We start from the raw sequence: 14,066 nt of genomic DNA on the forward strand, positions 1-14,066 counted from the left end.
AGATTTCGAAAGCGTTATCGTTCTTGCAATCGCTTTGCTGGGAAAACTTTTTTTCGATTTTTAAAACTTTAGTACCGTTGAAAATGGCTTTTTTTACCAACGTTGTTGATCTTCAAGCTGCCTTGAGCGCTTGTTTAACTGTCCGCGACTGGGAGACAAAACCGTTTTCTCCTATCTATCTCGAGGAAATGAAAAACTATTAAAGTCACGCACCGTTAGTCAGTTAATTATGCGGGTCCGGGCATACAAATTAGTTCAGTTCTGCTGAAAAAACCCCAAGGGAGTATCTTGACGTATTAGTATATAATCAATTTTATATAACTTAACAAGGATCAATTAAAACACGCAACTTATAATTGCTAGCAATAGAACCAGACAAGAGATACCGTTTTAAAAACTTTATTAAGAAACTATGACAAAAAAGAGTCAAATACACAGCGATTTTAAGCGGATGGAAATTAATTAATCTTCATCTTCTTCGCCCATGGAGTACTTGTAAGGATTAAATTTCTTATGCCGACGTTTACTCAGCCGTTTGCCATGAGCTTCATGATCATCCAAATAATTTACAAATTGAATCCGACGCCTTTTTCGCTTCGGGGCTTGTTGTGATGGGGTTTCTACTGTGGGAGGAGGGGTCAGGAAAGCAGGGTTTGAGGGTGGTGCAGGTGTGAGGCTTTCTTTGTATGGTTTTTGAGAGATAGCCGCTTGTGTTAATTCAGGGGTTGAGTGGAGTGGAGAATGCTGCTGTTGCTGTCGAAGAATCTAGTGCCCTTAATGTTAAGTCTGGAACAGCGCTGATTATTTCTGCCGGTCGTGTTTTTGAATTTAATTGTTCTTTAAAAGCCAGGTATCTGTTTTGCAACTGAAAGTATCGTTTAGCTTTTTCATCTTCCCGGAGATCGTTTCGAGAAAGCATGCCATCCATACTGCCCTTTACTCCTTCCATAGCTGGAAGTACTGGGGGGCGTCGCTATGTTTTGCTGCTTCAGATATTTTAAAAGCTCTTGAGGAATGTTTTCTTGAAATCTTGCTTGGTTAAGGCCTTCTTCGCTGGGGAGGATGTTTGTCCGCAATCTACGATTGTCTTGGGTAGTGGTTTTCAGATGAATCAACAGATAACCAAAAGGTCTTTTCACAGCCTCTTCGTACTAATTTAAAAAGAAATCCGTTTGGCCGGGATACATTTGCTTCGCCAGAGTCAAGATTTGCAATTTGTCTCGTGGATTCTTAAATAACACCAAATAATGACTGTTTAGGCTAATGCTGCGGCTACCTTTTCCCTGATAGAATAGATTTTGCACGATATAAATCACACTGAGATTACGATGATGAGAACCACGAGTAAAGAGGTTCACAATTCGCTTGTCTTTACTAGCGTCAATCATCTGATCATCAATCACGATCAAATTCCGTGTGTTTACATTAAAATAGGAATCCTGCTCCAAAGCCTTAGGAATGCCCTTGACGAACTCAATATGTGGCATGGTGACTAGCATTTCTGTGTACGCAGGCTGCCATTGTGAATAACACCAAACGATCCTCTCCGGGGGAGGGTGAATTGTCTCTGAAGCTTGTTGCAATAGAGATCGAACCCAGGCCGTTTTTCCGGACCCCGTCATCCCGGCAATCATGGAAGTAAAAGGATGCTGGAAGCGAAACCGCTGACATTTTTCTGGAGAAAACAGCATAGCTCTGAATAGAGTGAAACTCGGCGACTCATTGTGCTTATTAAACATATGTCTTTGCATGTTATCTTTTCTACTAAAGGATTTCGCAGAAAGAACAGAACCAACTCATGTCAACTCAGTGAAAACTTACCGTGAACTGAAAAAAACATCGAATGTGTCACATTTATATAGAATTAACCCCTATTCTTTTTCCTCCTCCTCCTCAATTCTATTGTTTTCCCTCCTCCTCCTCCTTCTCCTCTTCCTCCTCCTCCTCCTCTTTCTCCTCCTCCTCAATTCTATTGTTTTCCTCCTCCTCTTCCTCCTCCTCCTCAATTCTATTGTTTTCCCTCCTCCTCCTCCTTCTCCTCCTCCTCCTCCTCCTCAATTCTATTGTTTTCCTCCTCCTCTCCCTTCTCCTCCTCAATTCTATTGTTTTCCCCTCTCCCTCTCCTCCTTCTCCTCCTCCTCAATTCTATTCTTTTTCCTTCACCACCACCACGTTTTTATTGTTTCCCCACAATAAATGTAAGCAACTCATTCGCCTTAGCTCACTTTACAGGTATGTCTCGCGCTAATTTCTTTTAAAGACAGCTACTCCACAGCAACTACATGCACTAGTCCAAGTCTTATACAATATACTCAAGGGACACATTCCCATGTCCAAAGAAAATAAGCAGATGTTGCTGCCATATAAGGATGCTTTGCTTAATTTGGCCGGCTCAAATGTCCCTTACAAAACAAAGAAGCGAGTCCTTGTACAGAGGGTACTGGTTTTATTGAAAATGTATTAGCCCCTGTTATAAGTAGCTTGGGATTGCTAATGTTATAAAGGAAACCACATTCGTTTTACACTTGTCTTTAACGAGTGTTGATCAATATGAAGAGAAAGATAGATTTGGTTGAAGAATAACACGAGAGTGAACATGAAGAAAGCGAAAGTCCTGATGATGAAAGCGAGGATGAAGAACCAAGAATAAAAGATGTTTTGAGTCATCTCTCCCGAGCAGAGCCGGAAAAGCGTGCTTCTGATTTGCTGCATAGTATGGCCGCGTCCAAAGATATTCTTTTCTGGACTCCCCGCGGGCAATTACTTCGAAATAAACGTACCATTCCCGTCACAAACATCGACGAGCTAGTTGAGTATGTGTTACTCCCTTACAACAATGAGATTACCAAACCTCGTGCGCTGAATACGTTTCTAGATGGACTTGCAGAGTTAGGAATCGATAAAGGTTTAATCAAGAACAAAAAGTTGTTAAGTGATTTAATAGAAAAGGAAAAAGGCTATCGCAATGTAAAAAATACTTCCGATAACGAGAGTAAGAACGAGGAGAGTTCATCGGATATAGAAAATCAGGAGGAGGAGGAGGTGGGTTCTGAGAGTGGCGTTGAAGCTGAAGGCATCCAAGAGAGCTACAACGATACTGACAATGACAGTCAGGAAACAGAAAGTAATAACCCTGAAACGTCCACAACGTTCAGTCACTCTAAAAGTCCCTGTGAACATTACCAGAGCTCTAATGTGTACTGTACATTGATCATGAAATGTCCTAAATGCTTTTGGCATGATTACTACAAGATTTGCCCTATATGCGATCACCAGATGCCCGAGGAGAGAAAGTACGTGAAAGAGGGCTTTTTTCGGTGTCACGAGTAGTTACACACAAAAACGCGAAGACTTTGGAAGCCGATTTCTACTCCCCTTCTAAAGAGGAGAACGAAAATGAAGATTAATTAATTTCCATCCGCTTAAAATCGCTGTGTATTTGACTCTTTTTTGTCATAGTTTCTTAATAAAGTTTTTAAAACGGTATCTCTTGTCTGGTTCTATTGCTAGCAATTATAAGTTGCGTGTTTTAATTGACCCTTGTTAAGTTATATAAAATTGATTATATACTAATGCGTCAAGATACTCCCTTGGGGTTTTTTCAGCAGAACTGAGCTAATTTGTATGCAACTTTAGGCTCGTGGACCCGCAAAATTAACTGACTAACGGTGCGTGACTTTAATAGTTTTTCATTTCCTCGAGATAGATAGGAGAAAACGGTTTTGTCTCCCTGTCGCGGACAGTTAAACAAGCGCTCAAGGCAGCTTGAAGATCAACAACGTTGGTGAAAAAAGCCATTTTCAACGGTACTAAAGTTTTAAAAATCGAAAAAAAGTTTTCCCAGCAAAGCGATTGCAAGAACGATAACGCTTTCGAAATCTACCCGCTTTTTATTCAAAACAGACAATATAAATCTTAAGATCCAATCAGGGTGGGTATAGAGTGGGCAAGCCTGGGCATATCTATTGTTTCCTTTGTACAAGAGTGACGCTCATTAGTAAGCCTAATCACTTAATTAGTATGCAGGAAGGCATTTTTTCCCTAGGTTATAACAATAGATGACGTCATGGACTCGACCCTTAAGAATATTAATTAAGGGGATCCAAGGGGATCCACTAACGAGGCTTATATTTGACCCTCTCTTACTACTTCGGTCCTCCCTCCAAAAACATTACACTAACTACTATTATTAACTAAATCATTACAAAGACAGTAATCATACAATTGCCAGCTTTTAGAACTCTTAGCTTAAGCACCAACAATTGTCAAAACAATACGGTTACCCATGCGTAGACTTGACATGAAGCAAAACTTAGTGAGTAAAGACAGCAAATCTCCCATCAAACAAAACGTTTCTTCGGATTGAAATAATTTGCCGACGGAATTCCTATGCAAACAAATACATGTCGCGCCATTGTTGAAATATTCTACTGAGTTCAACTTAAGAATGTTTGCAATTGTTGGTCTTGACGGAGAAAACGAAATTATTTGAATTAGTTACCGTCAGATTTTAGACTTGTCCGATATATTACTAAAAACTGGATCATTGTATAATGCAATTCCAGGGATTTGATTGGCTTAGCGGCCATAGTATATGAGCCGTTATACCATGCCTAAGAAATAGAGACCATTAAATTGTCTTCTGGTTGTTGCTGCAATGCGAATCAACAAAATCTAGCAATATTTCTGGATTGTTTTTAATAAAACAATTATTCCAATCACGCTTGTTGGATATGAGACGATTATAGCCAACTCGTCGCTACGCGCCTCGATAGCTATCTATCATCTCATATCCAACGCGCGCTCGTGGAATAATTGTTAAACATATTTAAAGAAAAAGTAAATATATAATTTAAAAATATTTGAAGATAAAGTGAGAATCTCGAGTGATTCTTTTCAAAACTATTTTAATAAATGAGTAATTTATCACCAAAACAGAAAACATTAGCGTGAATAAAATAAAAGTTACTAGAAATGTGGTTAACTTTGATCAGTGGCTGTAGCTGACTGCTGTCAGGAAAATTTTCGCGTTCCGAAACATCCCAAAAGAAATGAGGTGGACTATAGATCATAACAACTCATTTGAGACACTGCGTGAGTGGAATCTTGAGGAACGTTTATCAACTGTTTAATCGACAAAATGCAAGTGCTCCGTAACGTTTTGTTCTTTGTACTCGTGATTGTAACCGCCGAGGTTGCGTGGCAGACTCCCTCAAACGCTGTCGAGAAAGCCATAAATCAACCATGGGGAAACAAGTTTGATAAGCTTATAGCTGTCGTTAATGCCATTTTTCAAGGGAAACCCCACCGGCAAGCCTAGTAAATTTTGCGTAGATCATAAGAAAGATTGGCGCGCGCATCTCGTTTCGAGTCTCCAAGCGGCACGGTCGGCGATGAACTAAGTTGTCTAGGCTTGTGTCAAGACCGCGCATATAGAAGGGAGGGGTTGTTCTTCCGTATAGAACTAGTGGTAAAATCTGGAGCTCTAACTGTATATTTTGCCTTTCTCTCTGTGCTTGCTTCTTAACATTTTTCTACCGTTTAATTTTTGGCATGAAAGCCCTTTGTCTCGTGCAAGAAAATTTACAATGACCACAAGTAAGTCAAACATTTTGGAGAGAACCGTTGTCCCAGGAGCAATAAGTCTCGATTTGCGGAAGCGTTTATAATAAGCTTCTATTATTCTTCTATTTCGATTTTAGCAGTTAAATAATAATAGCACTACTTAAGATATACTAAGGGAGGGATATAAGGTTGTTTCATGCATGTTATTAAGCGAGCGTCTCATACCGTTGGCATCTTTGGCAGTTAATTCCCGCCACATCTACGTCAAAAAGGAAGGAAGTGGAAACTCGATTCATTATCACCCCAATAGAATGCTAAAAGACATTTTTAAAGTAAAAATCGTTATTTAATATAAGAGTTCTGTCACATTTTTCTTGAACATCAATTTAAGTGCAGAAAGGAATACAATTATTTTGTTATTAGGTCCCAAAGAAACAAACCTTATTTACTTCAAATGCCATCTGTGAAGGTTCCTGTGTACTGTAACATGTCGCGTCATGGGTTTGGAGCATGTGGAGGAGGCGGATGGACGCTGGTCATGAAAACTGATGGCAGTAAGATATCACATGACAACTAAATGTTTGTTGACGTTTATGTAGGAAAAGGCACATCATTATAATCTTTATCCGTATATTTGATAGAATTGCGAAAATGTCCTTTGTGCCTTCGCAAGTTGTACGAGATATTTGGATACTCAGTTTTACATTTCTGAGCGTTCACTCACCGTCGGGAAATTGTTCAAAATCAGCTTTCTCAAAATCCTCGAAAAATGTTAATGAAGGTCATGAAAGTCATTCGAGAAAATCCGAATGCTTTCAAAGCAGATTTATCACAGAAAACATTCGACAGAGTGTTTTTCCGAAGCTGAATATGGGAATAGTGTAATAAACTTATTGTAATTTTACACACATCCGCTCACCGGAAATCGTTCAAAATCTTCTTTCTCGTGCCAAAATGACTGGAAAATGTTAATATAGGCAATAAAATAGAGTAGAGAAACTCAGAATGCTGTCAAAACAGATTTCTTAAAGCAAATTTTCGACGAATTGATGGAAATGGGAAAGGTGTTAACGTACTGTAATTTTCCTACGTGTTTTTTTATTTATTTATTTTTTTACTGAGCCAACGTTTCACTTCAAGTCCAAATTATGGAGCAACCGGGTCGACTTCAACCTTCCAGGAGGGAAGACTTTGTTTGACAATCATGAAACCAAGCTACCAACCTACTGGAACACACCGTTCTCTAAGATCTGTCTCGGTATGAAGATCGGACATCAGACAAGATTTATTGTCATCACCAAGCATGCAAACTCCCTGTACTTAGTGATTGCCGATGGTAGTTACCGCGCCACCTCACTGGTTCGTAACACGTGGAAGTCGCTTCTTAGTTCTTTTGCATCCTTGCAGCCACACTGTAACGAAGAAGGGTTCAACACTGTGCGTTACAATAGTAATTCCCCCAGAGACAGAATCAGCATCATTGCTAATGAACAAATGACTGCAGTTCCACTGATTCCAGAATCGGTTTTGGTACTGGAGGTTCCCTGATGACTCCAACACGTGTAAAAACGAAGCTAAGCACAGGGGAGATAATGGAGACAAACACATCAAAACCATGGGTTACATTTTGTTGCAGTAACAATCGCAAGGAACTAAAAAACTGAGCTTTGTTGCAAAGGCCCATAAGTAAAGTAAAGAACAAAGAAATGTAATCCTTTGATAAGTAAACACCTTTTTTCAGTTTTAAAAACAGCAACCGCAACACAAATATCTGTACTGCTAATGTCTTTCTGTACTTTACCAAGAAATACGGATGCAAATTAGTTTCCTTACGGAAGAAATAAAATTGGTGATGGGACTGACCTCAGTAGTAAACGTGTTGACAGGAAAGAGAATAAGCAAACTGAGTATTTGCCCAACGCAAGAAAATTCAATTTTTGCGAGTCAATCTTTTAAACTTCATTGTCTTGCGCAATGATCCGCAATGCACTCAAATTAATTTTCCATCTAGATTCCTTTTAGGCTTGTTAGGGTGTGTAAGATATCTTTTTTGTTTCTTATCGATAAATCTACCGGTTACTGAACTCTTTTACGGCTCGATACTAGCAAACTTTGGTTTGACCTCTAGCTTGGTTTCTTTGAAAATACACCCAAACTAAGAGATTGAATCAGTTATATATAAAATACTATCTAGTCAGTTTACGCAAAATTCGGGCGGCAGGAGGGAAGATAGGAAGGGGAGGGGGGCAGTTAGCCTACCCAAAGACTAACGTTTGCTAGAAATTTATACTTTCCTCGAACAGCGGACAGTTCGATAGACACTTTATCAGCAGATGGAGGGAGAAAACTGCCAACAAAAGAACCAGTACGGGTGGGCATGCAGTTTCGGGCTGCAATTTGCGAGTTCACCGTTCCAAAGAACACTTGTGTTCTATATGGAGACCGGTGTGCATATCGGGTATTGCCATTCAAAATGCAGTTAACGAGAAGCCACTTTACAGTTTGGCTGCAAAGTTTTCAATGGTTAAATTTTGAAAAACGGAAAGTTACGAGTCCCATTCACAGTCATCCGTAGCTTACGAAGCGGCTGAATTCTGTTTAAGACGGAAGAAATACCCTGCTCGGGTTAACCTCAGAGCAGTTTTTGCCGGCGATGAAAAGAAAGTTCACGCCAGTTAATTCTCCTTGGATTTTGTATGGCGCTTTTGTTGTTTTCGTTGCCGGTGGTTTTGTTTTGAGAATATTTGTTCATTTTACCGTTCTGCTAAGCATTCGTTTTTACCACCAGAAAGCTTAGGGCGCCGCGCGTACGCAAAGTATACATGCAGGGACTTTCAACAGTTTATTTCGGTGTATATATATTCATTGGGATGGCCTTGCCTCGCCTCAGATACAAACTTGGATTTAGTCGTAAAGAAAATCTGCAGTTTTCTTCGGCAAATATTTTAGCTCAAAATTTCGTGACACTGAAAAACTAATTCTTTTAGTTTTCAAAGGGGCACTGATGTCCTCAAAAATGTTAGCCAGCATCTTCGCTATATGCATAACAAGCCTTCTCAACCACTGAAGGTTTCCGAGACGTGGCATATCGATGGAGACTGAGTCCTATCTTGTGAAGGCTCTCGTTACGTGGTTGCAGAAGCCTGTGGGTTGAGCAGGGTTGAAGACCTTCGAATTCGGAAAGTAAAATCTAGACCACTTGTTTTTTTTTTCTCAGTGTTTGTAGCGCCTTGGACAAGAAACCGTTGACAGATTCAGAGAGGAAAAAGCAAATTTGAATGCGAAGGCTCCCAGTTGTATAGGACGTTACCAGCATCAAGGAATCCTTCAACAGCCATTTGCACTAATCGCTTGTGAAGGATCGAAATGTCGCGACGAATAGCATTTCTTTCCAAATTGAAGCTTTGAGATGATCTCTGAAAAATGCGTGGTCGTTAATCTTCGATTTTGGTTTTGTATTCCAACTGGCCAATGCTAATATCTTTTTTTCCCATATAGTTATAAGCTGCGCAAAAATGCCTTTTAGTAGGCATGGTAGGTAGGCAACGTCCTAAAGAAATAGAGCTTCACGGGCTATCTCGAGATGCGCAGTACGTATGCGCAAAAAATAATAATAAAGAAAACACTCTTAGATTCTTGCTCAGACTCGCGTTCCCTATAAGTGTTCTCCCTCTGGATATATCTGGTCAGAAATGGTTAAAGAAATCTAAGTTTGGAGAAGATAGAAGTGGTTGTGGCGGGAACATCCCGAAGAGGCAGGGTCGGGTCCGTAAAAGACTCGAGGGTGCTGATCATGACTAGTACAGTTTTTTCACAGAGCCAAGTGTTTCACATACAACCTCGTTTCCAAGGCTTTTTTTATCTCCCCACCTCAGGGGGTGCGAGGGACAAATGGAGAACAGCTCAAATGGAGAACAGCTGTAGGATCATCCTCGTTCCCAGAGCCTACGATTTTGAAACCCGTGGGGGCTCTGGGGACGATAATGCTGTAGGACAGAATGCTTTTGCGCATGGCTAAATGCAGGAAGAGAAATTATGGGGTGTTCGCGATATTCAAATGTTGTCAGGGCCTCTCTTAAAACATCAATATTGAGCTTCATATTGAGGCGTACGGAACACCAACAAAGGAAATTGAATAAATTAAAACTTATTTTTGTATTTCTGTTGTTTGCGTCCTCCAGGTCTCGCATTCAAGCTGAACTTTAATTTTTATATCTACGATACAAATTGCAGTAATAATAGTATTTACTCGACCAATTAGCGCCAATTTTACTTTTTGGACATCAATTATATGGCCGCTGTATAACCGTGGACACTGATGTTTTGACCCTAGCAGGCTGTTCACACGCGCACTAAACGTCCTCTTATTACTAAGAACATGTTTTTATTTTTCATTACATCCAGGAGGGATTTAGGATTGTGATTAGTCTGGATACAAAAGCAATTTATGATCAGATGGACCGGGTGTTAGGTTATGTACCAACAGCTAATAAGAGTTAGTTTCTAAAGAAACTATGACGCTGCGTCGGTGGGGAGTGGAAACGAATGTTTGGTTTTATCAAGAGCGGTTGATGAAGTAATTTGGTCACCGAAAAGAGATTTGAACGCTTACGTTTCGAGCGTTAGCCGTTCGTCAAAGCGAATCGCCTTGATTAAGGGCTAAAGCTCGAAACGCAGCTGTAGAGTTTCTTTTGGGTGGCCAATTTACCTTATCAACTCTATTGATTAAAACCAAATATTTGTGTCCAGTCAGAACTACCTCGCTCTTCATCAGCGATCTCGTACCCAGAGTCCTCAGGCTTTTTGGTCAGCGGGTAGGCGCCAGGAGAAACTCTGGAGAATTCGAAAAAATTTTTTTGATTGGCTGCTCTGTTTCAGCTACGTGATGGGTTCCATTGTTTTACCGCAGAAATTTTGCGGTAATAAAATTCAAGTACCCCAGAGTCTCTCCTGGCGACCAACCGCTGGCCAAAGAGCCTGAGGACTCCGCGTAAGGGTTTGGCGAGGAGCAAAAAAGGCAGTTGAGGCTTGATTGGTCGGTATTTTGTCTCGTCTTCTGGTAGCAGTAGTGAAATAGTTCCAAGGTATGACTGTGTTTGTCTGATCACCGTACGGCGCACGTGTTGGGAGGGCGTTTAAGGTGGCTGAACACAGTTTGCGTGCGCTTTACAGATTCTGTAAGTGATGCTATTAAGCGCGCGCTACGGTTGTGGTACGCAAATACGGCGGTCGATAAAGTGATCCCTCAATTTCACATGAATTGGATAATAAAGTTAAGTTTTGATCCTAAATAACAAAGTTTCTCGTTTCTGGACTGTTTTTCTTTTCTTTCCGAGCAAAAAAAACATTCACCAAGACCTTTCGCATGCTTTTCATAATTGCCATGAAACCCAAATAAAACCGCGCATGCGCATTTGACCAAAAAAATGCGACTGGTTGTTTTCGTGGAAATGAACTGTTGTCTAAGGAACCGCTCATTAGAATTCCTTGAAATTTGGCATGAAAATAGTTCCCTAAAAGCGTAATTCGCCTACAAAGAGAAACCTAAATCTAACAGGGAGTATCTTCACAAAATATTAAAATGCAAAATCAATATTTGCAGGAGATCTCTCTGTCAAAATTACATGAAGATAGTGCAACTGTGTCAGTGTTTTGTGAGTTGTTCTGGATACAAAAAATGGAAAAAATCTAATGAGTACATTTTCTAAAAATAAAGGAAATCTGCTATTTATGGACGTTAAACAGTTCGCTGCGTTGCCATGGAAACGGTACTTTGCTCAATAAGACGTACGAAAATACATTTTTTCTTAGTTGGTCTTACACCATACCAATTTTTGGCGTCCAGAAATACATAGTTTCTAAATAACGTCTTCTAACAGCTGTACACTAAAAACTGTATTCGGCCACCTTAATCGAAGGTAAGTGTTTAATTTTTAATTCCAGAGGAAATACTGCGTAACTGTGTGAAAGATACTGAAGACGCAACAAGTGTCTGCCTGTGTCCCCCCTAGCATTTCACGCGCTTTTAACATGCAGAAAAATCCATTTAAAAGCTTGCTGCAAAGGGTGGTTTCTATTCTTCTGGCTAACTTCCTTAGCGAGGTTAAATCGGCGAGAAAGGCGAGGCGGGAGTCAACCTGCTTGCTATGTTTACTTTTGAACGAACTAAACGGCCGGGATCACTACGTTTCTGTCAGTTCAAATAACCGGAGAGTTTAAATATTCTGACTTAATTTAAGCGAAAATCTATAAACCTGTAAAACGCGGAAGAGTAAACGACTTTTGAAATCCTGAAAACTTTCATTACCTGTAGTTAAGTTAGATGATTTTCTTCCGTGTCAAAGTTTAACCAAATTTAGACACGTTCGTATGACTATGTAGACATAATGAAACTTTATCGGTCGGTCAAACACTGCCAGTGTCAATTGGGGAGATTTTTGACTACGCTGCGGATTTCTCAATTTTGTTTCTGCTTTTTAATTTTAAAGCGGCTTTTATTGTAATGGGATTCAGTTCATCGGAGATGAAATTGACAGCAAAATTAAGCTCGCAGCCTTCACTTCCTTCAGCAAATAGTATTACTAAAATAGGTCACACGTATTGTTTAATTACTAACATCATTTGTTGCAGAAACTTTGTTGATAAATTCACCTTCGAAAAAGTGTATTCCATAACAGACAACTTGCTGTTGCTATCGCCCCGATCATACTCTTTTTTATCTTTCAAAATCAGCGAAATTGATATGTTACTTGAGGTCGGCGCCATTTTAGAGTTCAATAATTATAGAGAGAATTGTCTTTCCTATGTACAAAAACTGAACCTTGATCTAAAATTTGAGTCTCAGAAACTTATAATTTAATTTCAAGGAAAAGTTAATTTATTACAGTTACCGACGACAACGAAATTACTTAGATTGCAAAATAAACCCGCTTTTCCATATTTATGTTATTTATTTTATTTAATCACAGACAATTCATCAGCTAAAGCTAAATAAATTATTACAAAGATAATAATAATAATACAATTGCCAGCTTTTAGAACTCCTAACTTAAGCGTCGACAATTGTCAAAACGATACGGTTACCCATGCATGGAGTTTCGTCTCAAATTTTGACATGAAGCCAAAAATCGTCGGTAAGGGTAAAAGACGGAATGAGTTTGCGGAATGAATGACGTGCGAATGACGTGCGAAATGACGTGCGGAATGGCATAATTATGCAAAATATGAGTTGCGGAATGACACAATTATGCGAGATACGATTTATGCATAATGACTCACAGAAATACATTAAACTGAAAAAGTGCGCCTTTTTTTGGGCGCCAATTTGCAAATACAGCCTTTTTGTAACCATTTCAACCGAAGAATGCATCACAAAAACCCAAACAATGTCGAGTTTAACCAGCCTTCGACTGAGTTGTATACATCTCCTGTAAAGGCGGACGACTCGTGTGGAATACGTAAATAAACAAGCCTCTTTAATGCAAATGTATTACAAATCTTGTGTTCACTCGCGAACGATAAAAGTCCACGAGCTGCTATGTTGCATCAACGGCTATGCGATGAGAATCGAAGGAAAAAAGTTTGAATTCGAAGATACCATTGTTTGAGTTTTTGTGATGCATTCTTCGGTTGAAATGGTTACAAAAAGGCTGTATTTGCAAATTGGCGCCCAAAAAAAGGCGCACTTTTTCAGTTTAATGTATTTCTGTGAGTCATTATGCATAAATCGTATCTCGCATAATTGTGTCATTCCGCAACTCATATTTTGCATAATTATGCCATTCCGCACGTCATTCCACATTCCATTCCGCAAACTCATTCCGCCTCTTACCCTCACCAAAATATCGTCAGTAAAGACAGCAAAACCCCCCATAAAACAAAACGTTTCTGCGGATTGAAATAATTCCGCGGACGGAATTCCTATGCAAACAAATACATGTCCCGCCATTGTTGAAATATTCTTCTAAGTTCAATTGTTGTGTCTTGACGGAGCAAACAAAATTGTCTGAATTAATTACCGTCAGATTTCGGACTTGTCAGTAGCGATTGTTATTAAAAACTGAGATCATTGTATCATGCAATTCCAGGGATTTGATTGGCTTATAGCATATGAACCATGATACCATGCCCAAGAAATGGAGATCATTAAATTGTCTTCTGGTTGTTTTTTGCAATGCGAATCAACAAAATCTAGCGATATTTCTGGATTGTTTTTAATAAAACAATATTATTATTCCACTCAGGCTTGTTGGATATGAGACGATTATAGCCAACTAGGCACTACGCGCTTCGTCAGCTATCTATCATCTCATATCCAACGCGTGCTCGTGAAATGTTAAATATAAATTGACTAGGCTGAACTAGTGATTGTCGTAGATAAATTTCTTTTCTCTGAAATAATCTTCGCGATGCTAATTAATTAAGTGAGAATCTCGAGTGATTCTTTTCAAAACTAATTTATACCCAAAACAGAAAACATTAGCGTGAACGAAATAAAAGTC

General features: G+C 39.5%; 1 pseudogene; it reads left to right on the top strand.

Moving 5' to 3' along the window:
* The first annotated feature begins 6,052 nt into the window (after positions 1 to 6,052).
* On the top strand, positions 6,053 to 7,204 carry LOC146471413 (putative skeletal organic matrix protein 5; annotated as a pseudogene).
* The last annotated feature ends 6,862 nt before the right edge of the window (positions 7,205 to 14,066 follow it).

The sequence above is a fragment of the Pavona decussata genome, unplaced genomic scaffold (assembly GCF_977016875.1).
Source record: "Pavona decussata unplaced genomic scaffold, jaPavDecu1.1 SCAFFOLD_104, whole genome shotgun sequence".
Lineage (NCBI taxonomy): Eukaryota > Metazoa > Cnidaria > Anthozoa > Scleractinia > Agariciidae > Pavona > Pavona decussata.